This window comes from Eleutherodactylus coqui, chromosome 10, assembly GCF_035609145.1.
Source record: "Eleutherodactylus coqui strain aEleCoq1 chromosome 10, aEleCoq1.hap1, whole genome shotgun sequence".
NCBI lineage: Eukaryota > Metazoa > Chordata > Amphibia > Anura > Eleutherodactylidae > Eleutherodactylus > Eleutherodactylus coqui.
The window spans coordinates 94,750,921-94,767,071 of NC_089846.1; the positions used below are offsets into that span (position 1 = coordinate 94,750,921).

At 42.1% G+C, this 16,151-nt stretch overlaps 1 long non-coding RNA gene across 1 annotated transcript in view; it reads left to right on the plus strand.

The window, feature by feature from the left end:
* LOC136580695 (uncharacterized) overlaps positions 1-15,670 on the plus strand; it is a 76,519-nt gene extending 60,849 nt beyond the window's left edge. Inside the window, exons 6-7 of the long non-coding RNA XR_010786999.1 lie at positions 8,631-8,711; positions 14,397-15,670. This is a non-coding gene — a long non-coding RNA (uncharacterized lncRNA). The remainder of the gene's footprint in view (positions 1-8,630; positions 8,712-14,396) is intronic.
* Positions 15,671-16,151: the final 481 nt, after the last annotated feature.

A 16,151-nucleotide genomic window follows, 5' to 3' on the forward strand; every position in this document is an offset into this window, starting at 1 on the left:
GGGCTTATTGCCCTAGTACTGCATGCTTGATAAAGACCTAGTATGTGAGGTCGAAACGTTGCAGTCTTTTTATGCTCTTATACTGGGGAATAAAAGAAGAATTTCCTGAGTAAAGTTATCCAGTGTGCTGGTCCTCCTTTTGAAACTCTCCTGCTTTGTCTGAGGATCTACGAGCCCGGATCCATTGCTGAGGAACGTGCACCAAGAGTATATCCACACTTCTTCACTAACAAGGTTGTGCTGCACTCCACTTTTTTCTGTTCAATATAATATGTGATCCAAACATACGGATCACCATACCATAGTTGGTTAGGGTCAAACATATTGGTATAGCAAAATATTTTACCTAGAGACCAAATAGTTCATTTCACTGTCATTATAAATAGTAGCATATCTATGATAAGAGGCATATGTATTTCTCTGAACCAAAATCATTAAATGAAGATATATCAAGCAATATATAAAAATTTGGAAATCCACATGTGTTTGTAAACCTCCATCCTACGGGCTTCAGGAGATGTACCAACATATAAAAGTGGATAGATAATCATTTTCAGTGACTGCTATAGATTTGTCACATATCTATCAATCCAAATGAAAATTGAAAAAAAAGTTATATTGAAATGCAATAGAATTTAAGTCAAAATCAAACATCACATATGCGTCAAAAATAGAGTTGAGCGAACATACTCTGCCGAGCTTCATGCTCGTTCGAGTAACGAGCACCATCGAGTATGCTAATACTGAACGAGCATCAAGCTGTGTTCGACCCCGCCCCAGTTTTTGCCTCCTCCCCGCTGTGACGTGCCCGTGCCTGCTGCAGGTGACACTGCTTACCGGTCATTTCTTCTTTTTTTTTTCTGTACTGCGGATGTGCCTTACATACCTGCTAAATTTCGAGGAACCTGGATTGTATCTTCAGTAAATTGTAGTAACGCCCTCGCTTTCTTTACAGCGTCCTTGTCCTAAACAAGTAAATCATTTGAAAATCAGAGTTATATAGTCAGTCAACACAAAGTGCAATCGATATTTCTGCAGGTTTTGGGCTCAACCTATGAGTAAATCTAGGTCATTTCCAGATTAGTTCTTACCTCCCCATAAATATGAAATGTACACGTATGACCTCTAACTTAATAGTCGTCATGCCCAGAATTTTCCTCACTCTTTTTTGTATTTGCGCCATGAGTGCTGTTGGCTAAAGCCATTAGATCTTAAAGGGGTTGTCCCGCGCCGAAACGGGTTTTTTTTTTTTCAACCCCCCCCCCCCGTTCGGCGCGAGACAACCCCGATGCAGGGACGTACAGACAGCTTACCGGAGCGCTTACCTTAATCCCCGCGCTCCGGTGACTTCTATACTTACCTGTGAAGATGGCCGCCGGGAACCTCTTGCTCCGTGGACCGCAGCTCTTCTGTGCGGTCCACTGCCGATTCCAGCCTCCTGATTGGCTGGAATCGGCACGTGACGGGGCGGAGCTACACGGAGCCGCTCTCTGGCACGAGCGGCTCCATAGAAGACTGCTGAAGACCCGGACTGCGCAAGCGCGGCTAATTTGGCCATCGGAGGCCAAAAATTAGTCGGCACCATGGAGACGAGGACGCTAGCAACGGAGCAGGTAAGTAAAAAACTTTTTATAACTTCTGTATGGCTCATAATTAATGCACAATGTATATTACAAAGTGCATTATTATGGCCATACAGAAGTGTATAACTTCACTTGCTGCCTCGGGACAACCCCTTTAATGCACACTGAACTTCTCCTGGAATCTGGATGATCGTTGTCTTCGGCCCTGCGAAAACACAAATACTTTATGAATTCCTCAGGTTTAGGATAGGAAAATCTACATACCTCAAGTTGTTTGCGGACTTCTTCCTTAATGACAATTTTGTCTGAAGCCTTCGGGAGTGGATGTTGGTCCTCATGTTTGTTTTTTTAATAGTAATTTCATTGGCAGACTGTAAAGACGTAAGATAAAGCTTATACAACATAAATTAACAAAAATGTGAGTCTTACCCCCCATTTACACGGGACGTCTCATTTCAACTAGCGCACGAGCGAGTGACATCGCCGCTTGTTGGTGCTTGTGCAGAACGTTTAGACAGACATATCGCTGAGAATTGCTAACTTCTTGCTCAGCGCTTCCCATTCTACGTAAAACACTGAGCGGGTAGCGTTTATTTGATGGAGCAAGAAGTGAGCGAACCAGCAATGATTTGTCTGTAGGCTAAAACTGAGTGACAAATGAAAAATGTGAGATAGCTTCGTGTTTAGATATAACGATTATCGTGCATTTTCATTAGTTTGAACCAATTTTGCACAACAACCGTTAGATGTCAATGGGCCATAAGACCCGTTGACTGGCTTTGTTTCACAAATACATAAACTGACATAATGTATATGTATGGCGGATGAGCATGGGGTTCCTATGGAGCGAGCCAGATTTGTATGTTTCTCTACATATATCTCCGTCACTCCTGTAATTTCTCTAGCTTCTTTGATGTTTGCACCCTGAGCGCCGATGGCCAAACCTATTAGATGGTTTTTTTTTATATTAAATTTCTCAATGACTATGGCGGCCGGCTGCCGTGGGATCTGCGAAAACACAAATGCTTCATGAATTCCTCAGGTTTACAACAGGGTGGAGAGAAGATTTAACACCAAGTCTTTAATAACGCAAGTAAGGCCTCCTGCAGACGGCCAGGTCGGATCCCGCTGCTAGAATTCTTGCAGCGGGATGCAACATGTTCCCCTGCAGTGACCCGGCGCTCATCTCCTCGCGGCGTCTCGCTCTGCTGTGTACCCCCTGTTTTGTAAGCGCATGCGGAATATGAATTGCTGCAGTTCTGAAGGCCAGAAGGAGGTCTAACGCAGCGTCCATTCAGTGATTATGGAGTTTACATCTAATAAAAGCCTTTTAATAGTGCAAGATTAACTTACAAACCTACCAAGCTGCACGGAACCAGCATTGTCTTTTCTTTAAATTCAAGTAGTGTCCTTGTCCTAAACAAGTAAATCATTTGAAAATCAGAGTTATATAGTCAGAGTCAACACAAAGTGCAATCGGTATTTCTCCAGGTTTTGGGCTCAACCCATGAGTAAATCTAGGTCATTTCCAGATTACCGTATTTTTCGCTCTATAAGACGCACTTTTTCCGCCTCCAAAGCGGGGGGGGGGGGGGAAGTTCCTGCGTCTTATAAAGCGAATGTGCCGAAAATTAGCCAAAAAAAATCATTACTCACCTCTCCCGGTGTTCTGCGGCGCTGCTACAGGCTGTCGCTCCCTCCTGGTCCCCAGCAGAGCATTGCTTTCTGGACGCGGGGCTTGAAATCCCGGCCTCCAGAAAGCTAATACTGTGTTGGCTAACACACGCCGTCAGCCAATCACAGCCATTCAATGACATCATTGAATGGCTGTGATTGGCTAACACACGTCCGCCTTCAGCCAATCACAGCCATTCAATGATGTCATTGAATGGCTGTGATTGGCTGACGGTGTGTTAGCCAATCACAGTAGTAGCTTTCTGGAGGCGGGGATTTTTAAGCCCCGCGTCCAGAAAGTAATGCTCTGCCGTGGACCAGGAGGAAGCGACAGCCTGCAGCGCTGAATGCCGCCGCTGCCGCCCACCCGCCGCCCACCGCCGAACGCCGCCGCCCGCCGGGGGAGGGTGAGTAATTTTTTTTTTCACCCATTTTCCGGCTCTAATCGGGGGTGCGTCTTATAGACCGGTGCGTCTTATAAGACGAAAAATACGGTACTTCTTACCTCCCCATAAATATGAAATGTACACGTATGACCTCTCAGTTAGTAGTCGTCATGCCCAGAATTTTCCTCGCTCCTTTTATATTTGTGCCATGAGTGTCGATGGCTAAAGCCATTAGATCTTAATGCACACTGAACTTCTCCTGGAATCTGGATGATCGTTGTCTTCGGCCCTGCGAAAACACAAATACTTTATGAATTCCTCAGGTTTAGGATAGGAAAATCTACATACCTCAAGTTGTTTGCGGACTTCTTCATTCTTCATCCTTAATGACAACGTCTTGCTCAGCACTTCCCATTCTATGTCAAACACTGAGCGGATAGCGTTTATTAGATGGAACGAGAAATGAGCGAACCAGCGATGATTTGTCTGTAGGCTGAAACTGAGTGACAAATGAAAAATGTGAGATAGCTTCGTGTTTAGATATAACGATTATCGTGCATTTTCATTAGTTTGAACCAATTTTGCACAACAATCGTTAGGTGTAAATGGGCCATAAGACACGCTGACTGGCTTTGTTTCACAAATACATAAACTGACGTAATGTATATGTATGGCGGATGAGCATGGGGTTCCTATGGAGCGAGCCCGCTTTGTATGTTTCTCTACATATATCTCTGTCACTCCTGTAATTTCTCTAGCTTCTTTGATGTTTGCACCCTGAGTGCCGATGGCCAAACCCATTAGTTGTTTTTTATATTAAATTTCTCAATGATTATGGCAGCCGGCTGCCGTGGGATCTGCGAAAACACAAATGCTTCATGAATTCCTCAGGTTTACACCAGTGTGAAGAGAAGATTCAACGACAAGTCATTAATGGTGCAAGTAAGGCCTCCTGCAGACCGCCGGGTCAGATCGCGCTGCGAGAATTCTTGCAGCGGGGTGCGACTTGTGCCCCTGCAGTGACCCGGCGCTCACCTCCTCGCGACATCTCGCTCTGCTGTGTCCCCCCTGTTTTGTAAGCGCTGTGGAAAATGTGGCGCTATATAAATAAAGATTATTATTATCTACGTCACAATGAATTGCTGCAGTTCTGAAGGCCAGAAGGAGGTCTAACGCAGCGTCCATTCAGTGAATATGGAGTTTACATCTAATACAACCCCTTTTAATAGTGCAAGGTAAACTTACATATCTACTGTAATGGAAAATATTTGATTATGGATAATTTATATTAATACATTGTATGAATTTAAACTTTGCAGTAGCAGACACCATTGAATATACCAGAAATCAACTTGTCTAATTTCTGTATGTACCGAGAGACATATCTATATCAAGATAAGATAAGGATATCAAGAAGGTTCCACATTTTGGCTTAGAAGCTGTATCAAGAATATGAAGATATAACTAAGAGGCAGCGTTGATGCCCTTATTAACTGATAGAATAATGTAATAATAAAATATGAAGTAATCATGGACTGTGTGTGTGTGTATATATATATATATATATATATATATATGTGTGTATATAAATATAATGTGTGTGTATATAAGTGATGTTTGAATTATCACCTGCGCCACAGAATAATCATGGAATGTAACCACATGACCATGTTCTTAGCTATGTACAGGGATACACATGCTAAGATGAGATAAAAACTTTAAGAAGTTTGTACTGCGCAACTTGGAACATTTTTAAGAGGTTATTCACTGCGACTTAAAGGTTTCTTGAAGAGTATGCAAATGAAGGATTGAGAACTGTCCAATGAACTACGAAATTTCTTGGAATTTAGAAACTATTAAACTGTTAATTGTCCAATGATGTTGTGACACCCCAATGGAAGGGGGTTATAAATAAAGATGCCTGGTATCTATCACGTGGGAATTCTTTGCTGAACCTGTAACTGTGTGGGCTCTGTTATGTAATTCCTCCATCATATGACATAGTAACATAGTTTGTAAGGCTGAATGAAGACTATGTCCATCTAGTCCTGCCTGGTTAGCCTCCTGTTTTGTTGATCCAGAGGAAGGCAAAAAAAAAACCAAGAGCACAAGCCAATTAGCCCTTTTGGGGAAAAAAATTCCTTCCCGACTCCCTAATGGCAATCAGACTGTTCCCTGGATCAACCCCTAATAGTTCCTACCTGCCTGTATACCCAGATTAACAAATAACCTTAGATTTATAGCCTATAATATCCTTCCTCTCCGGAAAGACATCAAGTCCCCTTTTAAACTCCTCTAAGGATTTTGCCATCACCACTTCCTCAGGCAGAGAGTTCCACAGTCTAACTGCTCTAACAGTAAAGAACCCTTTTCTATGTTGGTGATGAAACCTGCATTCTTCTAAGTGTAGCGGATGCCCTCTTGTTACCGTCGTAGTCCTGGGTATAAACGGATTCGGGGAGAGATCCTTGTAGTGACCCCTCCTCAGGTACTTATACATGGTTATTTGGTCGCCTCTTAACCTTCTTTTTTCTAGAGTAAATAGTCCCAATTTTGATAGCCTCTCTGGGTATTCCAGTCCCTTCATTCCATGTACTAGCTTAGTCGCTCTTCTTTGAACCCCCTCCAATACCGTAACATCTTTCCTCAGCACCGGTGACCAGAACTATACACAGTATTCCATGTGGGCCTGACTAGTGCCTTGTATAATGGAAGGATAATGTTCTTGTCCTTTGCCCCTATACCTGTTTTAATGCATCCCAAAACTTTATTTGCCTTTTCAGCAGCTGATTGGCATTGGTTACTCCAGTTTAGTCTACAATCCACTAGTACCCCCAGGTCTTTTTCCATATCGCTTTTCCCTAGCAGTACCCCATTAAGTGTATATTGGTAACATCCATTCTTGCTGCTCATGTGCATAACCTTACATTTATCAACATTGAACTTCATTTGCCATTTTTCTGCCCAAGCCCCCAGCTTATCTAGGTCAGTTTGTAGCCGCACATTGTCCTCCGTTGCATTAATTATATTGTATAATTTTGTGTCATCTACAAATATTGAAATTTTGCTGTGCAGCCCCTCTATCAGGTCGTTGATAAATATATTGAACAGAATGGGGCCTAATACTGAACCCTGTGGCCCCCCACTAGTGACTGTGGCCCAATCAGAGTATGAGCCATTTATTACCACCCTCTGCTTTCTATCATTGAGCCAATTTTTTAACCCAATTACACACGTTTTCACCAAATCCGAGCTGCCTCATTTTGTATATTAGCCTATTATGTGGCACGGTGTCAAAGGCTTTAGAGAAGTCCAGATATACGAGATCAATAGATTCTCCCAAGTCCAGCTTAGAGCTTACTTCATCGTAGAAACTGATCAGATTTGTCTGACATAAGCGACCCTTCATGAATCCATGCTGGGGAGGAGTTATTCCCTTGTTCTCCTTGAGGTGCTCATCGATGGTGTCTCTCAGAATCCCCCTGAAAATTTTTCCCGTTACTGAAGTGAGACTTACCGGCCTGTAGTTGCCAGGCTCACTTTTGGTCCCCTTTTTGTAAATTGGAACCACGTTGGCAATGCGCCAATCCAATGGTACAACACCGGTCTTGATAGTGTCTAGAAATATTAGGTATAGCGGCCTAGCTAACTCATCACTTAGTTCCCTTAGTATCCTTGGGTGTATTCCATCTGGGCCTGGCGATTTATCGATTTTAATCTTCTTTAACCGTCTTGTCGAGCCACATTGGTTTCCTTTTAGTTGAAATTCTTTTATTTTTAAAGGGAATGAACTGCTCACATGAGGTGATCATATGACGTCATTCACTAGGTTAGACTTAGCTGTCCCAACACGGCTATATATTTTTTAGCCTTAACATTTTTGGTGGAGAATGAAGCGGGCCTCACAACAGCACCCCTAGCCACGGACGCTCCAGAGGCGGAGACCAGGACACAGGAAGACCGCGGTAAGTAACCCACTGTGTTACTGCCTGTCTCCTGAGCTCTGCTCACTGTTCTGTGGTTTGGTGTGTAACGTGATGCAATTTGAAGTGCACCAGTGAATTGTGACTTGCTTTATATGTGCTCATCCTGTGTCTGTGAAATTTCTTTGTGTAACTTTTCCTGTATTGATGTCGCTAGATGCGACGTCTGAGACTGACAATTTTATGATATGTCTAAATGTGTCAATGACTATTGTATATGTGATGACAGAATTATGTGTGTAAAGAGACTCCCTTTGACTGAGGGAATAAGACCTTTTAAGCATTAAACAGACTGACGACACAGACGGGAACAGCCTGCAGATATATACATACATGTCACATGCACGCTATGTAACAACCCAGATCACAAGACTAACTTGACTGTTATATGTAACGCAACTTAAGATACAGTGCAGTTAAATTAGCTAGCTTTCAGAAACTTAAAGAAGCAGTTATTTGACTAACTTACTGTTGATGAGTGCATTGTCAGACACGACAAGAAAATTTACCCAAAACCCGTACGTAGAAGATAACCTCACTTTTGGTAGACTGCCAATTGACTTCTTAAAGACCAGAATATATATATATATATAATATGAGTTTATTGCTGCAAGCACAAATGGGGGAGAATATATATATATATATATATATATATAAATAATTATTTCAATATTAAATTGAATTCCTAGTGGGCTTTTATCATTTTTGTAAGTAAGACATATTTGATAAATTGCTGTAAAGTGCCTGTAGGTCTTCAGGAGCTGACGATTCCCCAGAATAATGCATGTATATATGTAAACCAATTTCACCATGTCAGAGACAGTGAATTGAAAATGACTCAATGTACTAATAAGATTGTTCTGCACTTATGTCACTAATGTATGAATAGCAGTTGAGTTGCCCCCATTTTCCATACGTATACATAATGTATGGCATGGATGCTGGCTGGCTAAAATTTTATTGTTTCTCTGAGTGATAAAAAGTTTTTTTTTGTCCTGAGATAGGTGGGATTCAGATTATTCACAATCGTGACCTGGGTATGGTGACCTGCGTATGACAACGAATTGAGACATTATAATAAAACCGTGAGTATTACCAATAAGATTTGTATCATCACCCATCTTGGTCACTTTGGGGTGGTATCAGCCCCAGATGGTACAAGATGGAGGTGGATTTTTTTGCCTAGTGACCCGTCGTGACGCCACTGGGGTGGTATCAGCCCCAGACGGCTGTACATAGACAAAGGGGGGGAGCATCCACCTATGTGATGACATTTGTATATGATTTTGCAGGATACACCTGAAGATAAGTAATAACCAGGTGGATCATGGAAGGCTCACTGGGAAATGAGAGAGAAAGGGAAGTATGTGTTTAAACGCCCACTAGGCAGATAGTCCAGGAGACAGAAAGCACTCCTGTCAGATGCGCTGATTGCAATAGATTGACTTATAAGAGTCTTGATAATTTAGACTATACAGACACAGTAGTAACAGATGACAGAACATTTTCGCATATGCACACAGTTGCTGGACTGGAAAAGTGTACAAAGTTTATACAAGTTAACATTAAAAATGAAAATCTTCGCAAGCAACTTATGCTAAGACATTAGACATCCAGGAAAAGAGGACTATAACACAGCTGAAAAAGATTGGGCGAAGATATAGGTCGCTGTATGAACAGCTGATGGTCCAGCATAAAAGTTCACACTCCGCTGGCCCCATTGAAAAGATTGGCGATATCCCGGTCCTATTTCGGAGTCTTTCTTGCGCTGCGAGGCGGGAGTTTTCACGTGCTCTCACAGTGCAAGAAAGAAAATATCGCCAGTGGGTGTCAACCCTGACACTGAGAAACAGACAATTCAAACTTTAAAAGGACTAACATTTATAAGTGTTCTTCTAACATTGTGGAATTGTTGTCCCTCCAGTATCCTCTCCAAGGAGAAATCTCCATGATGATTATCATACTGGTTGACCTGATCTATGAAGCTTTTGAACCATAGAGCAAAGCAGCAAGTACAGTTCGCTTACAAAGAGTGCATTCTGCATGAATTATGGACAGCTGAACAAGGATGGACTGTACTTTGAAATGTTTTTCAAACACCTTTACAATATTGTGTTCTGCTTCTGCTTGTCTCATGGAAACACACGCATACTCTTTCTCCTACCCAGGGATAGCACAGCTGCCATAGGTTCCAGCGAGGGGATACCCTACGGGGTGTTACCTTGTATGGGAAAAGGGTGTGGACTCCTAAAAAGAGCCCAGGGCGTTCATGCCCTTCTCCCAGTGTTAGGTAAGGTAACCTGCCCATGTAGAACAGTTTAGTTTGGGGTCGGGAAGGAGAGTAATAGGTTTGCGTGGAATAACAGCAGAGGTGATCACAAAACAGTGGAGACAATGGAGAATACATATTTGTGTAACATATATTGAGTTAACATATATTGAAATATTAAGAGTAGCAGTCATAGGGCTGATCTGGAAGATAAAGTGTTGTGTTGCGCAGAACTTTAAAATTTAGAGGTTACAATATAATGTGTAAAACTTTAACCCCTTCCCGCCCATGGGAGCGGGGTACTTCCCGCAAAATGACGTACCCTTACGTCATAGGGATAACGCGAGATCATAGCAGATCTCACACTATCCCGCAGTGGGAGCTGGCTGTCAGTGATAGCCGGCGTCCCGCTGCGACAGCGGGGGGCATCAGAGTTGCACCCACCCGCCGTTAACCCCTTCCCTGCCGCGATCTAACTAGATCGCGGCAGGGAAAGGATTCACAGAGGGAGCGCGCTCTCGCGATACCGGCGTCCTGTATTGCCATAGCCTAAGATCGCTGTAATAAGCGATAAGGCATGGCAGGAGAGAAGTCCTGCCATGCCTTATCGTAGCGATCTGCAGTGCTGTGGTGAAAGTCCCTCAGAGGGACATAGATGGTGTAAAAAAAAGAGAAAAATAAAGATCAAAAAATAAAAATGTAAAAAAAAAAGTTAAAAACCCTTTTTTTATGCTTTTTTTTTATATTAGCATAAAAAATCCCAAATATTTGGTATCGACGCGTACAATACATTGAACATGCTTTTTATCCTGCATGGCAAAAAGTGTTAAAGAAAAACTGAGGCAAAATGCTAATGTTTAGCATTCTGCATCTCAAAAAACGCAATAAAAGTGATTTTAAAAAAAGTATGTACCTCAAAATGGTACCAATAAAAACTACAGCTCGTCTTGCAAACAATAAGCCCTCACAGAGCTCCATCCATGGAAAAATAAAAAAGTTACAGGACTTTGAATGCAGTGAGTTCAGAAGAAAATAATTTCCAAAAAAAGGGCTTTTATTGTGGAAAAGTGGAAAAACCTAAAAAAATAACAATTTTGGTATCGTAACCGTACCGACTCACAGAAAAAATGTAGTGTGTCATTTATGCTGCATAATTAACGCTCTAAAAAAAAAACCAAAGATCTATGGCAGAATTAATGCGTTTTCTCTCCTTAGGATCATAAAAAAAAAATAATAAAAGTTTTACAATGTAGTCTATGTACCCAAAAATGGTACCAACAAAAACTACAGGTCGCCACGCAAAAACAAGCCCTTATAAGGCCGCGTCAACGGAAAAATAAAAAAGTTATGGCTGTTGAAAAATGGAGATGAAAAAATACCAAAAATCGTTTGGTCCTCAACGCCAAAATAGGCCATGTCATTAAGGGGTTAAAAGTTGATATATTTATGTGCAGTGAGTATATAGTGTAACAAGAATAAATCATGTAAGTTGCTGTTCTCTTAAGAAGCAAGTAACCAAGGTCCAGGTAATTGCTCTCTGGTATGTTAAACGCTGATTGGAGTACTATAACCACCTACGAGACCAGGAACTGATAATGAGACGCCTGTTGTCACAGGAGTCATCCTTGACAAAAACATAAGATAATAGCAACATAGAATATGTGTGCCGTGAAAATATATATATAAAATATATATATATATATATATATATATATATATATATTTTACTATATTGTGAAGAAGAGGACGCCAAGAAGCCACCATGGGAAGATTGAACTGCCTAGTTTCAATTCATACAAGAGGAGGAAAACAAACATATAATGAGGCAGCATCCACGGCAGTCCATTTCAGATAAAAGGAACTTTATTCCATGTTGGTCCCACAAGCAGCAATATACAGATGCAGCAGTACAGCAGAAATGGCACAGCGACGTTTCGTTCTAAACAGATCTTTGTCAAGAGCCAGGATGAGATCTCATTGACACTCAATTGGAGAGGAAAAAATGGAATTACCTGTGCCAAAACATTTTTTGTGGTCACGGACATGGCATAGAGTAGATGAGAGTTTTCATACCGAAGGGCAACTTCAAGTCACAGCGTCACAGAAGAATTTGAGAGTATAAGTTTATGGCCATGTTTGACACCCTCAAAAATAGAATGAACCTCAGCCTGGGTTTCTTACATAAGTGGGGAATAGAAAGGTCTGAAGGAGGTCAAGACGGTTGTCCTCTTCCCAATCATTTTTTTGTTTTTCCCATAAGAATTCAGAAATTTATTGTAAGAATGTTTCCAATAAGTGGTGCTGTTGAGGTAGTAATTCTATCTTCTTATGTGTACATTAGTGATAAGAAGGTTTGGTCCGGTGTTAGCCAGTAGAGCAATGTGTGATTGTTCTCAGTGAGAGAAAGCAAGTAATCTTGTAGATATGATACCTTTTAATGGCTAACAAAAATGCATGATGTTACAGCAAGCTAACATATCTCGCCCCCTGAGGCTATTGAATGAAACTAGTTTAGATGCCACAAAATTATAACATACAGATGAAGAGGGGAGGAGAACACATTCCTCTTGATCTAAATAAATGTTCACACACAGAAACGTGGGATTGTTTTGCCCTCACAACCTAAAACAAAACAGCGGAGACATACATCGTAAACCAGTCCTCTGAGCACAGGACAGTTTTATGATGTGTCTTATCTCTCCTTCAACCTGCACATGGAAGAAGATGCAGCACCACCTAGTGGATGGCAACATTAGTACAAGTCAAGTTTTGAATTTTTATGAAGTTTTAAAGCAAAAGAAAAAAAAATTATGATTCGGAGGAGGACATCCCTCTTGACCTCCCTCAGACCTTTTATATTTTCCACTTATGCAAGAATCCCGGGCTGAAGTTCATTACATTCTTGAGGGTATCGCACATGACCATAAATTTGTACTCCCAAATTCTTCTATGATGCCGCGACTGGAATGGCATATATTACTGAATTATATTCAGTATATTTATTATACTGAAGGCCTATTTCCTGACTGAAAGCTTGGGAGATGCTTAATAAAAACTTTGGATAAACAATCATAAGCATGTTGTAGGATACAGATGAAAAAGTAACAAATTAGATGCTAGCTTTTAAAGGTCAATTAGAACACAGGCTGTGAATATTTCTTTGGCGGGAACTTAGTGGGGTATAACTTGTGAGGGATTAGCGTTTAGGATCGGTAGCAACCTGGGCATAAGCAGTCAGAGACAGTGACACTTGCGATAAAGTCTTTAGTCCGGGCTTTGCCTGGGTTTATTTCCAAGCAAACAAAGCAAAATACAGGCCTTAACATCAGGCAAACATAAAGGAAATCCTGCTCGTCTGAGCACTTACTAAACATGTAGCGTTCCTGTCTACACACTGGTAATCAAAATGGCTCCTGCACACAGCCAGCCAGGACTCTCAGACCTGCAGAGGTCTCAGCTCTCCCTCCTGGCCCTGTAGGCCCAGGCTTTATAAGGCCTGGTACCAGCCCCACCTGGTACGTGGGAGTGACCATCCCACCCTTCGCTTTGGTCACTCCAGGAAAAGCCGGCCCGGATTATGTGGCTTGGAGCCACTTACACACTACAACGTGTTAGTAGCTTAATGCTACTAACACTATACTGCCGGCTTCCTCCACCGAGCCCAGGCTGCTCGGTGGCACGTATCTGCCCAAGCGCTCCCCAAGGCAGCATAGGAGAGCATCCTAGGTGACACATACCTGCCCTCCAGCACCTTGCCGGTCACCGTCTCACAAACTGTAAGCTCTTAGGGGCAGATATATCAAACTGTCCAAAAGGAAAAAAACTGTCTTCCTGTACTTGTCCATAGCAACCAATCACAGTGCAGCATTCATTTTCCCACAGTAGTATATAAAAAGACAGTTTCGTACTGGCTCCTCCTTAGTTGGAGCCGGCAAGTACCACTGACTAGTTTGTAGCACGCTGCAAATGAAATAAAAGTTTTATTTGGCAGAGAAAATTACAGCATTGTTTCCTTCCATCTTGGAGGGTTATCACAGGATACAATCCATTTAGTTGTTAGAATCATCCAGAGACGTAGAACTATGGGAAGCTTTGCTGATCAACCGCAGTCTGGTCGCCCAAAGTGCTCATCAGCAAGGGATGACATGGTTTTGAAGAGGCTCACTCTCAGAAACTAAAAGTGGACATCAGCTGAATTGCTCCGTGAGTATAGCAAATCCTGTGGATTGATTTGCTCCGCAGTTACAGTACGCCGCAAAATGTGAACAGCTGAACTGCGCTGGTGTAATGCCAAAACGAAACAACGGCTGTCAAAGGAAAAGAAGGTTGGCCTTAGCAAAAAGACACCACTGGTCTTCCCAACAATGGGGAAAAGTACTTTTCAATGACCAGTTGACCATCACAATTGAATCAAATAACAAATGATGACTGGCCCAAAATACTATGAAATACTAGAGAAAGAAAATTAACAAAGCGCCCAAGATTTGTTTTCATCTTTCAGGATGATAATGCTCCCATCCGTCAAAACTCGTGAAGCAGCAATTCCAGAGGAATAGCATCCAGTAAATGGATTGGTCAGCCCAGTCACCAGATTTACATCTGAAGGAGAACTTATGGCAGAAAGTGTCCACCGAAATATTATAAAGACCTCCCACTAACAAAAGTGGCATCAATGCCGGGCATCACATGGTTTTAGGTGAACTGCTCAAAAATCTTGTGTACTCCATGCCTGAAAGATGCAGATGGGTGATCAAGAACAAATCGTGGCCAATTTGCTATTAAAACTGCAGTCACATGGGACAGAAATCTCGCGATATGACTGCAGTGGGTTTGCACAAAAATACAGCAAGATTTCTGCGTCAGACGTGCAGCTTGAAAACTCGCACCATTTGACCCGGGTTTTGAAGCAGCTTTGCTGCTTATATTCCGCTGTGGCCATCTCTTCCCATAGAGATGAGAGATGGCCGCCGCAGAAATAGCGATACAATTGACATGCCGTGACTTTGAATTTCACATGACATGTCAATTTCAGCGCGGCTTCTCCGCAGCGTGTGGACAAGATTTTTGGAAATCTTGTCTACTTTGGTGGTTAAGCTTGGGCTTAAGATTGCCGGTGGATTTTCCGTGGCATGTCCCTCCTGTGTGAACCCAGCCTTATAAGATTGAATTACTAATATTTTCAGGCTGTATTTTGTGTTGAATGTTTATAAGCAGTTTTTAACGTACTCAGATGTTTTTCTTTGTAATATTGTTCAGTTATAAGAAAACATTTTTATGATTCTTTATTCTTCTTAAAATGTCATATAATATTGCTGCTAAACTTAGATTTCCATAACTTAACCCCATAGTGACCAAGCCCTTTTGCGCCATAGTGATGGAGCCAAATTTTGTAAATCTGACGTGTCACTTTAACATAGAATAACTCTGTAAAGGTTTTGCATATACAAGTGATTGTGAAATGGATTTTTCACCACATATTGTACTTCATTTAGGTGGTAAAAATAGACCGATAGAATTTGTATATATTCATTAAAAGTGCCAAAATTTGGAAACTTTTGGAAAAGATTTTATTTTTTCACATTATTTTTAAATAACACTTTTTATTAGGTTTTTTAAATAGTACAAATTACAATAACCAAAAGCCATAGACATTTCACAGCATTTTGAAGAAAGGCATGTAACAATCAGTATCCCTTTCTTGTATAGCCATACAATTCTCCATTATTGTATCAAACCAACTAGAACTATTGCATTGGATTAAACTATAGAAAGACTTGTAGGTGGACATAGTTTATGTGGTGTGAGGTTGGTGCGCCTCTTGTCTCCCAAGCTGAGTAGTTTCAGCACAGCCTGCTGACGGTTGCCCACCGCAGTGCTGCAGTGCCTCAAGCTTCCGACTGCCGGCGATGTGCTCACACGTGGTAATTGAGAGGTGGAGGAGGAGGGGGGTTGTTTTGAGGAGGTGGCATAATAAGCCGGAGAAACCTTCACCGAGGTAGGACCCAAAATCCTCGGTGTGGGTAGCATGTGGGTGGACCCAGGGTCAGACTCAGTCCCAGCCTCCACGAAGTTCCCCCAATGTGTCGACAGGGAGATGTAGTGCCCCTGCCCGTCAGCACTTGTCCTGGTGTCGATGGTTAAGTGGACCTTCCCAGTAACCGCATTGGTGAGGGCACAGTTTATGTTGCGGGAGACGTGCTGGTGTAGGGCGGGGACGGCACTGGGGACCGAGTACTGAGTGACTGCCGCCGCCATC